Source organism: Rhamphochromis longiceps, linkage group LG3 (assembly GCF_057381845.1).
Source record: "Rhamphochromis longiceps isolate RC_006_pf linkage group LG3, R_longiceps_female_GT1.1, whole genome shotgun sequence".
Lineage (NCBI taxonomy): Eukaryota > Metazoa > Chordata > Actinopteri > Cichliformes > Cichlidae > Rhamphochromis > Rhamphochromis longiceps.
The window spans coordinates 34,447,451-34,463,632 of record NC_140559.1 but is presented as its reverse complement, the minus strand read 5'-3'; the positions used below and the strand labels follow the sequence as shown (position 1 = coordinate 34,463,632).

Genomic DNA, 16,182 nt, shown 5'->3' with positions numbered 1-16,182 from the left:
TTTGATGGTGGTCTTGCTTTGCCTAACTTTTTATTTTATTATTGGTCCTCTCATGTTCACAAATTGACCCATTGGCTTGAATCTTAAGAACTGCTGTGGTGCAAACTGGAGCACCTGTCGTGCACTTCCTCATCCTTACAAGCTTTATTGTTCTCTCCACTACCACTTAAGCCTTCTCATTTCACCAAAAATCCCGTGGTACAGTCTAGTCTAAGGATCTGGTCACAATTCAGGAGTCATTTTAAGTACATCTCTGCATCAGTACACATGCCCATCACACAGAACCATCTGTTTAGTCCTGGTCTCATTGATGGTGCCTATGTACAGTGGAAGCGTCATGGTATTAATACGTTTAAGGATCTCTATAAAGATGGCACTTTCTTAACTTTTTTAGACCTGTGTTCAGAAACAAATCTTCCGGCTACCAATCTATTCCGTTATTTTCAGGCACGACATTGCACTTCTGCTCTCTTCCCCTCCTACCGTCTTCTTCCAAATGTCCAACCGTGGGAGGAATTCTTATCCCTTAAACCCAATAAGAAGTCAATTATATCTTTAATATATAAACAACTTATGGATTTAAATGTCCATTCAGTTGTTAAAATTAGGAGAAGGCTCTTGGGACCCAAATCTGCATGGACACTTTTCTAGCTGTTTTTGGGCTTCCAGTCAACACCGTACTAGCCGACCCTACACACTTCAAAATATTAGCCTTTACATCACTTTTGGCTAGACGTTGCATCTTACTCCTTTGGAAATCTTCAAAGCCACCTTCAGTTTCTTTTTGGTTTAGAGATGTGATGTCATTTTTTTTTTTTTTTTTTGTGTGTGTGTGTTTTGGGGTTTGTTGTTTGTGTTTGTTTTGGGTTTCTTCTTAGGTTTTGTTTTGTTTGTTTGTTTTTTCAATTTTATGTGGGTGTGTCTGTGGGTGTGTCTGTGGGTGTGTGTATTATTGTATCTGTTCATGTAAGAAAAACTAATAAATATGTGAGGGGCACAGATTGTATTGTCATTGTAAACTAATGTACACTTGTCTCTCAATAAAAATATGGAAAAAAAAAAACTATGAAGGCAACACTGTGTGAAGAAGTGCTGTCTGTTGTTCAGGGAGGTTTATAATAAAGTGTGGCTTGTGGTGGGTTGTGTTGTGGAAAGTAGTTTCTGTTACATTTGTTGTGGGTCAGGATGCAGCAGGCATGTTAACACTCACAGCTGTGGGTCACATATGCAGTTTGTAGTTCTGTTCCTGGTGAACTCTGCGTGAACTCCCAACCAATCAGCATTCAACAGACTTCTGTGTCCAGTGGGTAGCGGGTGAACACCCCTCTCTTTATGAATTACTCTCAGCAGTCAGGCCCTCGTCCTCCTTCAGGAACTTGTGGCCAGATTCGTGTCTGATCTTGCTGAGATCTTTGTGTGTGATGCTGACTCGTCTCCTTTTGGCTTGACGCATTTTTCTCGAGGCTTCTGCAGCAGTGAATCTTTCTGCTCTGGTCCTATTAGCCTTATTCACTGTAATCATTTATAATGTTGTTATTGTTATTAGGCGTGGAAAATTAGTTTAAAAAACCAAACATGATTTACACAACTTCCCATTAAACTCAGGATACAAAACAACCAGTTCTTATATTTAAAAAATGGAGAAGAAGGATCGACAAATTCATGGCTTAAAAATATCACAACAGAAATTCTTCTTTTCTTTTCCCCTTTCTCCACTTTACTCAGTATTTTTGAGGAAACACTGCACACCAGCTGAGATGTGTCATGTTTTCAGCTAAAGCTGAGCTCGGCTCTAAGATGGTTCACATGTCACACAGACACACACACACACGAACTTCAAATCTCACAGAAGTGGCACGCCCAGATACGTCTTTGCTTGACATTAGAGTTACTGCTGCTAATAGTTTTGGGGGAAATAAATTGATAGAGCATAGTATCTCGGATTTTTGATGATTGACTGTCTCATGGCGACATTTATGTCAGATTTTGTTGACAGTGTTGGAATGTTTGATGACAACGATATTCACAAAGTTTAGCTTTGAGGACATCATTTGCAGTAAAAACGTGATAAATCACAGTCTCTTATTGCAATACTCAGAATGTCGCAAAATGTTTATAAATCGCAAAATTACACCATCATGAGTGAAATATTGTGATAAGATCCTATCGTGGGCTGTCTGAGGATTCCCACCTCTAGTTGCCAACTTTATTTATTCGCCGATCTGCAACATTAACGTCCATCAACACAGGTATGACGGTGCAAGACACTGCACCGTCATACCTAGAAACTATAGTGCCTACAACAGTACAATGAAATTGGAAACTGTCCCACATTGGCACTACAGACAATACAACACAGTAACTTAAGGTTTAGGTGCAAGAAAAGTATGAGCAAAATAAAATAAAAATAAATGACTTAATAAATAAATAAAAGTGAATGTTCATTGCACGTTGTTGTTGTTATTATTATTATTGTTGTTATTGTTAAAGTCCAGGGAGGTAGCCAATCAGGTCAGCTGTTAGCATTGATTAGGACTATTGTAAAAGTTTTCCTTGAGTCTGTTTGTCTGTGACCTCAGCAGCCTGACTCTCCTGGCAGACAGCAGCAGCTTAAACACCCGGTGTCCTGGGTGTGTGCAATCCCGTAGGATGCTGCGTGCCCTCATGAGACAGCGAATGCTGTGCAGATCGTTCAGGGAGGAAAGAGGATGTCCAACGATTTTTTGGGCCATTTTAATGACCCTCTGAAGTGCTTTTTTTGACCGTGCTGTGGTGCAGTATGTCAGCACACCTTCAATGGAGCAACCGTAGAAGGCGATCAGCAGCTCCTTCTTCAGGTCCATTTTTCTGAGGATTCTCAGAAAATGGAGACGCCATTAGGCCTTCTTCTACACTGAGGTGTTTGAGCTCCATTGGAGGTCTGTGTCTATGTGCACATCCAGGAACTTGAATCTTGACACCCTTTCAACTAACTCCCTGTTGATGCTGATGGGTTGTAGCACTTGTAGAACAGACTTCCTCCTTTTGAAGTAGACTTTCAGCTCTTTTGTCCTGGTGGTATTGAGGTTCATGTTGTTGTATTGTATGATATGTTCATCTGAATTTAAAAGGCTATATTTTTCTACATTAATGGACAAAGTAGCGTGTGGTAAATTTTAATGCAGTTTGTTAAATCAACAAAAACAAAGAAACCTCAGGTCAGCTGATCACATGGTCCAAATTCACTGCACTGAATCCAGCTCAAACTCCAGATGGATGAAGATGATGATGATGACAACAACGGTCAACAGACGTGTTTCATTGGTGTAGTTTTCACAGCATCAGGTCCTGTTTGTGTTTCACTCTGAAAACCATCAGACACTTTACATTCACATGTCTGTTTGCTGCAGGAGCTTCACTCTGAGTCCTGACCTCCTCCTTGTGCTTCTGTGCCTCCACAATTTTGGTCACCATGGCGACCAGCTGGATGATTGGAGTCCTTCCTCTCACTTTCTGAGGTCAGTCATCACTGTTAGCCACTGTGTGTAACAAACTTTATTTACTCCATTTAAAAAACAAAGTAGAGTGTTGTGTTCATGACCTGGTAAAATACAAAATAACTGATGATGTTAGATCAGCCTTCACACAGCCCCGACCTCCAGCCACGACTATAAAGACTGAGTTCAATTCCACCATCAGGCCGGGGTCTTTCTGTGTGGAGTTTGCATGTTCCCCCCGTGTTTGCGTGGGTTCTCTCCGGGTACTTCGGCTTCCTCCCACCGTCCAAAGACATGCAGCTTGTGGGGATAGGTTAATTGAATAATCCAAATTGTCACTAGGTGTGAATGTGCGTGTGAATGGTTGTCTGTCTCTGTGTGTTGGCCCTGCGACAGACTGGCGACCTGTCCAGGGTGTACCCCGCCTCTCGCCCTATGACAGCTGGGATGGGCTCCAGCGCCCCCCGCGACCCTGAAAAGGATAAGCGGAAGTGAATGGATGGATGGATGTCCTCAATATGTGCTCATAAAAAACCCACTGTGAAAAAATGTAGTCGACATCCAGTGCTGATGAGCTGATGTTTCTAAGGAGGAAACTGAGATTCTGGGTTCATGGAATTTCATGGTTTGATCCGAGAGTTGAAGCTTTCGTACATGTTTCAGGATGTCAGTGGAGCCGGTGGTGCTTTTGTTAACAGAGTTGGGATCAGATCTGAGGAGGCAGAGGAATCATTTCGGAGAGAGTGTGTCTATAGTTGTGTATTCAACACTGGTGTGTTCGAGTAAGATCACTGTTCAGTCATGCGTGCAGGTAAGAATAGACAGTGACTGAGAGCGTTCATGCGTTTAAGGTGGAATAGATTGTGTTCGCTCTGGTGATTCAGCTGTTTCAGGGCTGATCAGCTGTTCTACAACTTTTACCTCAGGGGATTTGAGCCACCTACAGATTCTCCTGTACCTGCCAGCACACTGACACTTTGACTATCACAGGCCTGTGTGTGGACATGTGGACGCTCTGTGTAACAATGATATTCATTTTAGCACTACTTACTACTGACACGCAAGAGAGGAAGGTCAGTTTCCATTTCTGTGTTTATATCTTACTAAATGCAGGGTAATGACTGTGTAATGTGTTGAATTTAATGTAGTGGACTGTCTGAGCATATCTGCTGATAAGCTGAGTCAATAGAAGCACATCCTGTAGATAAGCAGCTCTAAGATTTACTGTCTCTGCTGCTCTGAACGAGTCCTCTGAGCTTCAGCCGCAGACACAAACCCTCAGATTTATCCAGTCAGATTCATTTACAGGACCTGAGGGAGCAAAGCAGACACAAACTGCAGAATATTTTATTTATTGGTCTGTCAGCACCTAATCAAGCCTCTCTGACCAACTATTGTTGAAGTGCTGGCTGATTGTGTGAGGCTGCAGCTCCATCTGTCTAATGTTGGTGTAGAGATCATCCTTTCATCAGCTGCTGCGACAAAACCTTAAAGCTCAGATAGAGATAACAGGTGTCACACAGTAACTGTGAGATGAGCTGTATCTGCTGCTGGGAGGCTGAGGTGGAGGTGGCTGTGATAAAGGTGCTTAGATTTGCACTGGGAATGACAGCTGTCAGGTATAAGAGTAAATATATCTGATGGACTGGTTAGTTTGGACTGTAGAGGATTATATTAATTTGATATTGAGCTGAAAGTGTCATGTTTCGGCTGTGTGGCAGGCAGGGATTGGACCCAAATGCAAACTCACGGGGACAGAACTTGAACTCAAAAGCACAGCTTTATTGCTGGAAAATAGAACACAAGCAATACAAAACTAAACTAAACTAAACTGGGAAAAGCTAATTATAGCACATACCAGAAGACACGGGGAGAATCACACACAGCATGAGGGACGACGTGACACTGACTCAGAGAAACACAGGGTTTAAATACACTGGGGAGTAACGAGGGGAATGAGACACAGAAGGAGGGCACAGCTGGGAGACATCAGGACTGACGAGACAAGCAAAGCAGGACACATTCACATAAGAGACGGACCATCAAAGTAAAACAGGAAGTTTCACACAGAGACGCGAACTTGACACAGTGGAGACAGCAACTAAGAAACACACAGACATAAACCATAAGGCAGAGGTCTAAGAACCAAAATACACAGAGGGAAATACTCAGCTTGGAACACAAGAGACTAGACTAGAGGGAGTAACAAAAGACCAACCATGAGAACATAATGCACAATGCAGGGTGACAGAAAACAAGAAACTCAAACATGCAAAGACACACAATTACACAGAACAGAGGGGACACAGAGAGACATGAAGGGCAAGGGATCAAAACTAGAAGCCATAGAATAAATCACACACAAGTACAATAATACAAAAATCACAAAGAACTAAAAACGCTGGGTCAGGGGACCCAGGACTCTGACACTGACAAAACATGATGACTGAGGAACGACAGCGGGCAGGGAAAAACACAGGGCTGGTGTAATCAGAGTATCAGAGTCAGTGTCAGGAGACCCAGGACCGTGACAGAAAGAGGAAGCTGATGGGAGTTGTGGGAGGATTGCTGTGGTAGGAGCAGAAGTGAGTGATTGAAGGAGAATAATTAGTTGATTATGTTGAAAATGTCTATAGATGTCTGTGAAACACTCAGCTTGGTGGCTGGCGTTGAAGTGCTTTCATAAGCTTTCCTGTTTTGACTTTGCATTTTCTCCCTGCGTCACTATGGATTTCCTCTTAAACACATTCATGTTGCATGACTTGGTGATCCTGAGCTGGCTGTGGATGTGGGGTTAAATGTGGCTTATCATCTGCTTTGCACAGTGCAAACCCTTCATAGCCCTTCATTTGTAATTCTGCTAAACTAAGCCACCGTCTTTACTGCTGCTCTGGTCAGTGCATCACATCTCAGTTCCACATCAGTAATCCCAAAAGTTGATTCTGTTAATCTGCATGTAGCGTTTTCAGTGGCTGCAATAACAGGATTGTATGATGGTGACAGATGTACCCTTAGACCCCCTCCTCGATTCAGAGATGGTCTTTCCCATTTCACGTAAATGGCCTCTTTGACTCCGTGCTCAAACCAGCGTTCCTCCCTGTCCAGGATGTGTACATCCTCATCATTGAAAGAGTGTCCACTGGCCTGTAGGTGTGAATAGACTGCAGAGTCCTGGCCTGACGAGGTGGCTCTTCTGTGTTGTGCCATCCGCTTCGCCAGAGGTTGTTTGGTTTCCCCAATGTATAAATCCTGGCAATCCTCCTGGCACTTAACAGCGTACACTATGTTACTCTGTGTCAAGGGACCCGATCTCCGGGGTGGACCAATTTTTGGCGCAGCGTGTTTTGGGGTTTAAAAGCCACAGAGACCTGGTGTTTAGAAAAAATGCATCTCAACTGCTCCGATACTCCTGACACATATGGGATCACTACAGGTTTTCGCCTGGGCAGCGGTTGTCCTTCTCTCCTGAATCGGCTGGAGCTTTCTTTAGGTGCCTTCCCAATTTTGACAAAAGTCCAGCTGGGATAACCACATTTACTCAGGGCCTTCTTGTGCTGTTCTTCTGCTTCCCTGGCCGCTGTGTCTCCTAATGACACCCAGGTTATGCTCCAGTATTAACGGTGGTTGATCAGTGGTTGTTGATCAATGGTCATGAGAATTTGCATACTAATGATGAAGGTGACCTCCCAGCCCATTGTTCATTCAGTGGGCTGGTTTCAGTCATTATGCAAATGTACTGTTTATAAGATTTGGGGAAACCTGCAGTCAGCTGAGACTGAAGAAGTCACTTGGATGAGTGACGAAACATTTCTCCCACTGAAAACGCTACGTCCAGATGAACAGAATCAACTTTTGGGGGTTCTGTTTATGTTTTTTAGCCACTTGGCTATGATAATAAGCAGTAAATTGATGATTGAGCATGCATCAAGACACATCAATAATGCCCAAACTATTTGTTGCCTTTCTGTGAATAAGTGAGTTGCAGTCACAGTCGTATTAAATAAAGCTTGGTCTCAACCCCAGTAATTACAGGACAGCTTTTTTATGGTCATTTTGAGTTGGCTTGTGCTGCTCAAATGTTCACACCGTCATGTGCATGATGTCTGTGGTGGGTGTGGGCTCAGAGAAGGTTTTCTTGGGGTTTTTGCTTATTTTCATATTATCAAAAAATGCCAACATTGTTAGGCTGAATGAGTGGACTCTATGGCAGAACACACAGAAACACAGGGAATGCAGAAAGTGCTCTTTATTTACAATGTCTGGATTATTTACTCAGGGTGAGAGATTGTGTACCGTGATAAATAAACTGAGGGAAACCAGGGAAGGGAGCTGACACACATTCGGAGTGAACGTGAAATCAGCACACGCACGGTGGATCTACGAGAAAAAAGAAAACAAAGTTTTAGGGGAAGATACCAAACTATCAGTAAGAAGCGGTAATAAACATGGGGAGAGTTGGAGAGCTCTCTTGTCACACCGGCAGTACCGGCAGGGGCGAGAATCTCTGGGATGTGGAGTTAAAGATGAGCTTGATCTCTGTAGTGATCCTGGAATTACGGCTTCACCAGCAGATGACAGGCAACCGGGTGATGGATCTGGCTAAGGATACAGGAAAACAAGTATCCAAGACATGGGTTGGCCGTAGTGCACACCAAGGAGATTAACAAACACATTACCACTCAGGATAGTATTCAGACACCAGACGTCTGTCGCGCTTCTCCTAAAAAACGCTCCATCAAAATGACATCTGATGTACCGCCGGTGTGCCAGCATCCCATGACACACCGCCCCGCCTACCTGTGCTGAAAAAGGAAGGAAACCCATGACAGCTTATAGTTTCTTATTTCCTGATGTTCACAGAGTGTCTCGACTCCACATGTAGAGTTGGTTCCACTAGCCTGAGGGCTGAACTACAAACCAAGTCCAGCATAGCTTAGCTTTCTTTGCATTAGCGGGCTCATAAAAGCTCAGATATAACAGACATGCTTCAGTCTCTGTTTGCTCTCACACTGAAAGTGATTTCACGTCTCCTTTCACACCTACTTCAGTCCAAAACAATATTAGAAGAACTGTTGATAGAGATCAATAGAGATTATAACAAATACAACAAACGAACAGCAGTGGTGCTGATAAGTGAGTAAGGAGAGTAAGCAGTGCTGCAGACAATCAGTATGTAAGCACTGCGAGAAAGTCAACAACAAAGTCATTGACTCATTGTTGTACTTTCATCTGATGCCTTGTGTGTGCACACACCTTGTTTTGCATGGCAATAGCTGACAAATTGATGTGTAAAGACTGAGAACAGTTACTGACAGAGGCCACAAACCCATAAACAGAAAAGAAACACTACCTCCTTGTATGTTTAAATGGTTAATGAAAATCTGAATTCTACTTTTAGCTTTACATGCACAGATCAGCAACACTTCAGAGACACTTCAGACCCTTGAGCAGTTTTCAGGAAGTTAGAACTGAACTCATCTCTATTGTTATTTGTTTAATGATCTTATCAGGTTCATACAAAATAAATACACTGTCAGTGTTTGAGCTTGTTGTCCTGCTTCTCCCTGATGGTGCTGATTTTTCTTTTCAGCTTGTTTAACTGAGGACTTCAAGGCTTAATGTTAATCCTCTTTAACTGTGTGTGTGTGTGTGTGTGTGTGTGTGTGTGTGTGTGTGTGTGTGTGTGTGTGTGTGTGTGTGTGTGTGTGTGTGTGTGTGGCTGAAAGCCTGTCTGTATCTTTGTTACTGCAGCACTCATCTTTCAGGCTGAGGGGAAATCTCTGTTGGCGTGTCAGGTTTCTTATTAAAATAATGCTGGAAAACAGCCTGATTGACATTACACGTTCCTCAGTTTAATTTATGTATGGATATGTGACATCACTTATCTTTAATGGACCTCCACTGTTTATGTCTAACAGTGGAGGTCTAATAGCTCAGAGAGAGAACTTCTGTGGCAGTCCCAGACACTGGATGCTTTTATATCAATAAAACTAAACTCTGACCATTTATTCTTACATGGCTGTGGCTTTACTGAAGTGTGGTGAACAAATGTCATTTTCGTTGTATCTCACAAGTTCATGAGTGGAGAGCTCAGGCTTGTTGGCTTTGTTTGTGAGACCTGCTAAGTTGCATGACTCATATTGAAGATCAAGCTGCTGACTGCAGTGTTAAATCTGAAAAGCTGAAAGCAGGGAAATGAGAGTAACACATTTATGGGCAAACGTTTGCCAGTGTTTTGGCCAACATCCTGAGACTGAAGATTTTGTAGTAAAATATAAAGAAGTGTTTCAGCTCCCTTTTGGAGTGTAAATGATGTGTAAGTTAGATCTGTTGTCTTTCTTTTTTAAAAGCTTTTGTTTGGAAAGATGAACCTTTAACATAAATTGAAATCCATAATAGGACAGGTCTCTGTTGAAAATGAAATTTGAATCTCAATTACTAGGATACATAAAGGATTCGTTAAAAAACAAAAACAAAAAACAAAACAAAACAGTGCAATCAGCAAATGTCCAAACTTTCCTGATAATCTAACAGGAGGCCTTTTCGAATGTCCTCACTCAGACAGGAACTGGACAGTTTATTGAGAAAATATATATACAAATATCTAAAAATACAGGATAGCATAGATTAAATAAAACAGATCAAATGGGAGTTTTAATATAAAATCACATGTGAATAGTCATTGTTATCATTTGTTTCTATAAAAACGTCGACATCATTAAAGTGCACACTAAACACTAAAGCGCGTTCATAAAAGCTGGCATTGTGCAGGAGACGCAGCTGTGGTGGCAGATGTGCTGAAGAGGAGGAGGGAGTACTTTAAGATTAAAGTACCGGGGAAGTAGACGCCGGTGTCGGGCAGCGGGAGAAGCTGAATAACACTCAATTAAACGCATTATAATCTCACAGTTTTTGCGGGAAACTAGTTAAAGACATGGAACAGTTACTGTGCCGTTTCCCCCCACAGTTTGGGACTTGAGAGGACCTCTGATTCTAGGTGAGTTTTCTAACATATCAGCTATTGGTTTCCTTTGGTCATTACATTTGGTCGCACTGACTAAAACCTTCAGGGTTTGTGAGGCATAGCCAAGAAGTGTAGCGTTTTTGACTCCACGTGATAACCACATGGTTATTATAGGTTTTGGTCGTTTTCAGCTACCGAGACACACACAAAGTGTGTGTGTGTGTGTGTGTGTTAACTTTAGCTTTATTAGCGGGGCTAACAAAGCAGGCTAACAAGCCTAGCATACACGGGCCTGGTCGAGATTTCTAAACCCAGCCTGCTGGGTTTTTTCTGTCACACCCTTTCTGAGAGTGGAAATGTGTTTCAGTTACATCTTTTTGTCTGACCCCGACATCACAAAAAGTCCGTCTAACTTATTTTCGACACGGAACTAAACGCCACCTTCCCCGTGTCTTTTTCCTTCAGGGTGTGGCGTGTTTATAAAGATCTTGTAGTGGCATTTCCTTTTGTTTGACAAACCAAACATCCCACAATTAAAAGTCCACAAGCCACTGCTGCACCGAGATAATATTTCGTTCGCAGGCAAAAGAAGTCCACTGTCCAAACGAGGAAGTTGCGTTTTTATGGTTTATTTATCCAGTTTGGCAAGCAATAACAAGATCCATTTTTGTTACTTCCTGCTCTGGTAAAAAAAAAAAAAAAACCATAGGCCCACCCCAGTGCATGCTGGTCCTGTACCAGTCTCTTTATTTATACAAACAAAACGGCCCTACAGCTCTTACTGACTAACAAGGTAACATCAAACAAACAAAACATTGAAACAAAATATTAACCTACAAATAAACTTGTAAATAAACCCCAAAATATAAACAAACTGACAACAAATATGAATAATATTTCTTACAACTGGCTATGTTTAACCTTCATACAGTGACCAGTCATGGGAAAACCTTAACAGTGTAAGAGCGCAGATAACTGTAGCACATTGGCATAGTGTGGTCACGTGATAGAGCGGCTGTGCGTATTTGTAGCTTCGCTACCAAACCAGCATTTCATCTCTGAGGAAGTTATCCCAGAGAGAAGTAAAGCAAGTGTGTAAGTCCATCTCTGAATGTTTGTAAAGCATTCCCGCGTTAAGCTTAACAACCGATATATGGAGCGACTGCCTCTTCTTGCTGCTACTTCAATCATGAAACTGATCAATGATCAGCTGATCGGCTTTTCTGTCGCGAGGCCGTCTCTCTTGTTTGTTTTGGCCCACTTCGTGCAAGAAAGAGGAAACCAGCGGCTGAACAACAGCAGCACGTTTAACCTTGATAAGCTGTTGTTAGAATTTATTTAATATTACTTTCTACACCAGGATCTTTTTCTACGTAGCTGACGCTGGTAACTGCAGGGGCGGATCTAGCAAAGTTTAGCCAGGGGGGCCGATAGGGCATTAACAGGGAAAAGGGGGCACAAAGACATACTTTTCTTTCTTATTCTCATTTAAAATGTCTAGCTTTTAATAAATAATTATCTGAATCTTACACCCAAAGTTTTAATCTGATGTAAGATGTATAGAAGTCTATTACTGTATATAGTAACTGTTAAGTCTAATATACCCTAGTAAGCTATAGTACTTTTTCCTTTGGGAAGATACCATCTGTGCAGTCTGCAATTTTGTTGAAGAAAGATGTTGAATCTATTTAATTATTCTTGAAAAATAATTTATTTCTGTGCATTTTTTTTCCACACTGCATCAAATTAAAGTTGATTACGTTGATTAAGCATCATGAGGTGGAGGGTGGGGTGTGGTTCCCTATTTTTTTTTTATTTTTTTATTTTTTATTTTTGCTGGGAGTTTGCAACCCTATTAGTTAGGTTGCTTAATATTTCTGCTAAGTACTCTTTAAAATACCAGAATAGGCAGGATGGAGTAGGTTTAAGTTTATTAGATTGATCAGTATTGCTGAACTATGAAATATTTTGGGTGCAGTGCATTTTTTGCATACAGGTATAACAGAATAGCTTTAGTGTTGTTGTTTATTTTAACTTGAGTATGAACTTATACGAAATGCAGCAAGATATTAAAAAAAAAAACAGTTTTATTGATTAAAAAACACTATATCAGATTCATATCGGTATTGGCAGATATCCAAATTTATGGTATCGGTATCGGACATTAAAAAGTGGCATCGTGCCATCTCTAGTTAGGTCACAAGTTGGCCTAATTTTGGTACATTATAACATTGTGTGCAAAATAGCATACCGCAAGGTACTTTGTATAGTACAGGAAATCTGTGGTCTACCAGTTCTAAAGCAAGGTTGAAATCTGCTCATGGTTATCACACTGTGCTTAAGCCGATTATTTCCTCAACATTGAGCTTTACATTTGTAATCCATATCTGTATGTCAGATTGAAGGTGTGTTTCAGCCTGATAAGTTGTTATCAGGCTGAAATTGTTTGTATCGTTATCATTTTCAGCACAGTTGATCTTTAAAGCTTCCAGACAGTCCCTGGAACGTGTGTGTGCATGTGTGGAGCTCTCAACCAATGTTTAACTTACAGAGGAGCTGATAGGATTTCATATTTATTCAAAGCTCCATTATTAGTTAAAATAAACGTGTATAGCAGGTTGTTTAAAGAAAGGTAATCAGAACCAAGATGGTGAAACTTGGAGAAGGTGTTTTGAGCACAGTTTACATGTGTTTCTTATGAGATGTGCATGTAAATCTCCCCCACATTTATGAAGTTACAAGAGGTGAGAATCACCGGACACCCCACCATATGATATTGTGATTTTTGTAATGTTTTGTGATACAGAACATTGTGATTTATCACCTTTTTTCAACTGCAAAGTGTTTTAATAATAATACAACAAAGTCCTCAGTCTTTCTGTCACTTCAGTCATTTTTGTTGCTGACAGGCTGAACTGTTTGTATTACATTTGAGTTTCACGTCCCTTGTTAAAAAAAAAAATCCTAAATGTGCACAGACATTTGCCTTAAACACAGATGGTGTTTTCCTGATTTCTTTCTCTGCCTCCATCCTTGTTTTCCCAACATTATCCCACATGCTGGACATCACCTCTGCTGACCTCACTAAAGAAAAAACTCAACTGTAAAAGCAATTTATGTTGTTATTCTTGTACAAAAACAAATTATAACATGTACATGTATGTATATGTACAGTGATGTGTTGAGGAGGGTGAGAGTGGCTTTGTTTGTTTTTCCAGTACAATAAGGTTATTCATTGTAGAGTGACTCCTTCTTATGACAGACTTCAGTGACAATAACACAAGTGAGAAACCACAGAGCCGTCTGTTATCAGTCTGCAATTGAACTGTGATAAATGATTGAAAATCACATTTCTCTTGTTGTCTACATAGATATTCACATTTTTGCTCAGCAAACTTCCTGTTTTAGAGAAATATAACCAAAGTACAACCAGCTGATAGCCCGTTGAGTTGAGTCCCCTGGAGCTGTGCTCACTGACAAAGACACTTTCAGACTGATGGCAACATGTTGGTGATCTGTCTGCATTTATAAATGAGACACAATTATTATCAAACCGTGAAAGTCTCTGTGAGAGTGACTGTAGAAATATTACATCCTGTTATGTGATCTGTGACCAAAAGTGGTCGTCGAAGTATGTGAAAAAGATTCAGTGGCATCACCAGACAGCCACAGATTTTTTTTTCTTTTTAAAAAGAACATTTTGTGTGTGTGTGCGCGCGTGTCAAGTGTCCCTGTATCGATGAAACATCACTACTCCATCTGTGTTGTGATACTGTGCTGTATTGATTTTTTTCCCCCCCTTACGGCAGGTGAAAGAAAGCATTCTAACACTGATATCTTTAGTTTGTATGCACTTACACTTCAATCATTATGCAGGTCAAAGCTGATCTGCTGTCCTCGCTGCTCGTTTTCTGTGTTTATGTTTTGTTTTAAACTGAGCTCAGCTTAAGCTGGTTCACATGTCTGTGCTCCCTCTCTCCCTTTCTGCAGGTGACATGATGATGGTGCTCATCTACATCTCCAGCTGTATACGTGATGGAGGCTGAGGATTGAGTGGATGATCAGGCTGCTGACGTGTGTTTCATTGGTGTAGTTTTCACAGCATCAGGTCCTATTTGTGTTTGACTCTGAAAACCATCAAACTTCACAATCACATGGGTTTTTTTTGTTTTGTTTTTTTGCTGCAGGAGCTTCACTCTGAATCCTGACCTCCTCCTTCTGCTTCAGTGGTTTCTGACTTCATAATTTGGTCACCATGGCAACCATAGAGATGATTGAGGTCCCTAATTTGACTTTCTGAGGTCAGTCGTCACTGTTAATGTTTATATTTTGTTAGATTTGTTAGATTGTTAAAAGTTAGCAGGCTGTTACATTTGGTATCGTGTTTTGGTGTTTGTCCTCTAATATATCAGGTGGATGAAACCAATTGAAGAACTTTCCCCTCTTTAATAGAAAAGTTGGTCCAGCCCAAACAGCTGTTAAATCACAGTAACATTGATCAATATTTAGAGACAGATGAGTTATTTGTGCAGCACTTTTGCTGTAGATGAACTCAGTGTGCTGTGTATTCACTCTGTCCCAATTAAATTTTGATTAATAAACGTTGAGTAAATGCAGGAAAAAATACAATATGAATCTTAATCTTCACTGTTGTACATAAATCAGTCAGCTCCATATTAGTATTGAAGTGTGGAATGAAATAGGCTGGTTACGTTAAATCATCCCAGGATGTGGGTTAAACGAGTCTCTCCTCTTGGAGTCTCAGACTGAAGTCGATGAAGCAGAGATCAGGACCCTCATAATCTTTGAATGCATTTCCACAGGTCTATAAAATCAGGCATCCAGTCATGCAGTTACAAACCTTGTGAAAAATGGCTTAGCTCACTGAATTCAAGTGTAGTATTATAACAGATGCCACCACTGGAATAAGTTCAGAGAGCACAGGGGAAGAAGCTGTTTGTGAATGCAACGCCTCAGATGAAGCTGCCAATGTTACAACAATTGCAGCGAATGATGAATATTTCAAGAAGCTCTGTTGAGCCCATTAGAGGAGGCATCTTAATCAAAATGTTCACATCCTCCTTTCCTGTGGTACACTTGTAAAACAAACACGGTATACAGACTGATAATACACCCGGCTTATCTACGCTGTGATACCTGCCATTATGAGTAAACTGTGTGTAAAAGAATATAACTTAATGAAGCGGGGAAGATAAACATCAGTGCTGCATTTATGCCGCCTCTCACACAGCGTGTCAGTGCATCATGACAGATTCCAAGTGTCCTGCAATAGCAGGAAGCTCTTGCAGGAGCCTGCTTTAACATCAGCTACAAGGCCAGAACAAGTATTTCACAGGCATCAGAAAGTGGAGCATCAAAGGCATCAAAGCGCCTGTTCAATTCCTCTACTCTTCATTGTTCCTGGCAGTCTGCATACAGTGGGGTATAAAAGCCATCCACAGCTCGCAAAATCGCTAGCCCAACCTCCCGGGGCTAGTGATTTTTTTCTTTCTTTTTTTTTAGTCAGGCTACCAAAATCCGTCTCGGCCCTGCCCGTCAGGCTATCATAGGAAGGAAAAATATGTCAATGCTCGATTTCTGAGTCGACAAGTGCCTTTGTTACTGGGACCAGTAATTTTAAGAAAGACCCCATCAGAACCCATGAGAAATGCAAGAAATGCATTATTGCTCAGTCTGCAGTATCTTTCCCAGAACAAACACCAGTTGCAAAAAACATACTAA

At 41.2% G+C, this 16,182-nt stretch overlaps 1 long non-coding RNA gene across 6 annotated transcripts in view; it reads left to right on the top strand.

The window, feature by feature from the left end:
* The window catches only part of LOC146674248 (uncharacterized), a 75,725-nt gene that overhangs the window by 58,672 nt on the left and 871 nt on the right, over nucleotides 1-16,182 (top strand). For 5 of the 6 annotated variants that reach the window (XR_014909233.1, XR_014909226.1, XR_014909229.1 and 2 more), the window contains 2 exons: nucleotides 14,431-14,514; nucleotides 14,628-14,741. This is a non-coding gene — a long non-coding RNA (uncharacterized LOC146674248). The remainder of the gene's footprint in view (nucleotides 1-14,430; nucleotides 14,515-14,627; nucleotides 14,742-16,182) is intronic. The other variant, XR_014909232.1, reaches the window with a different exon arrangement.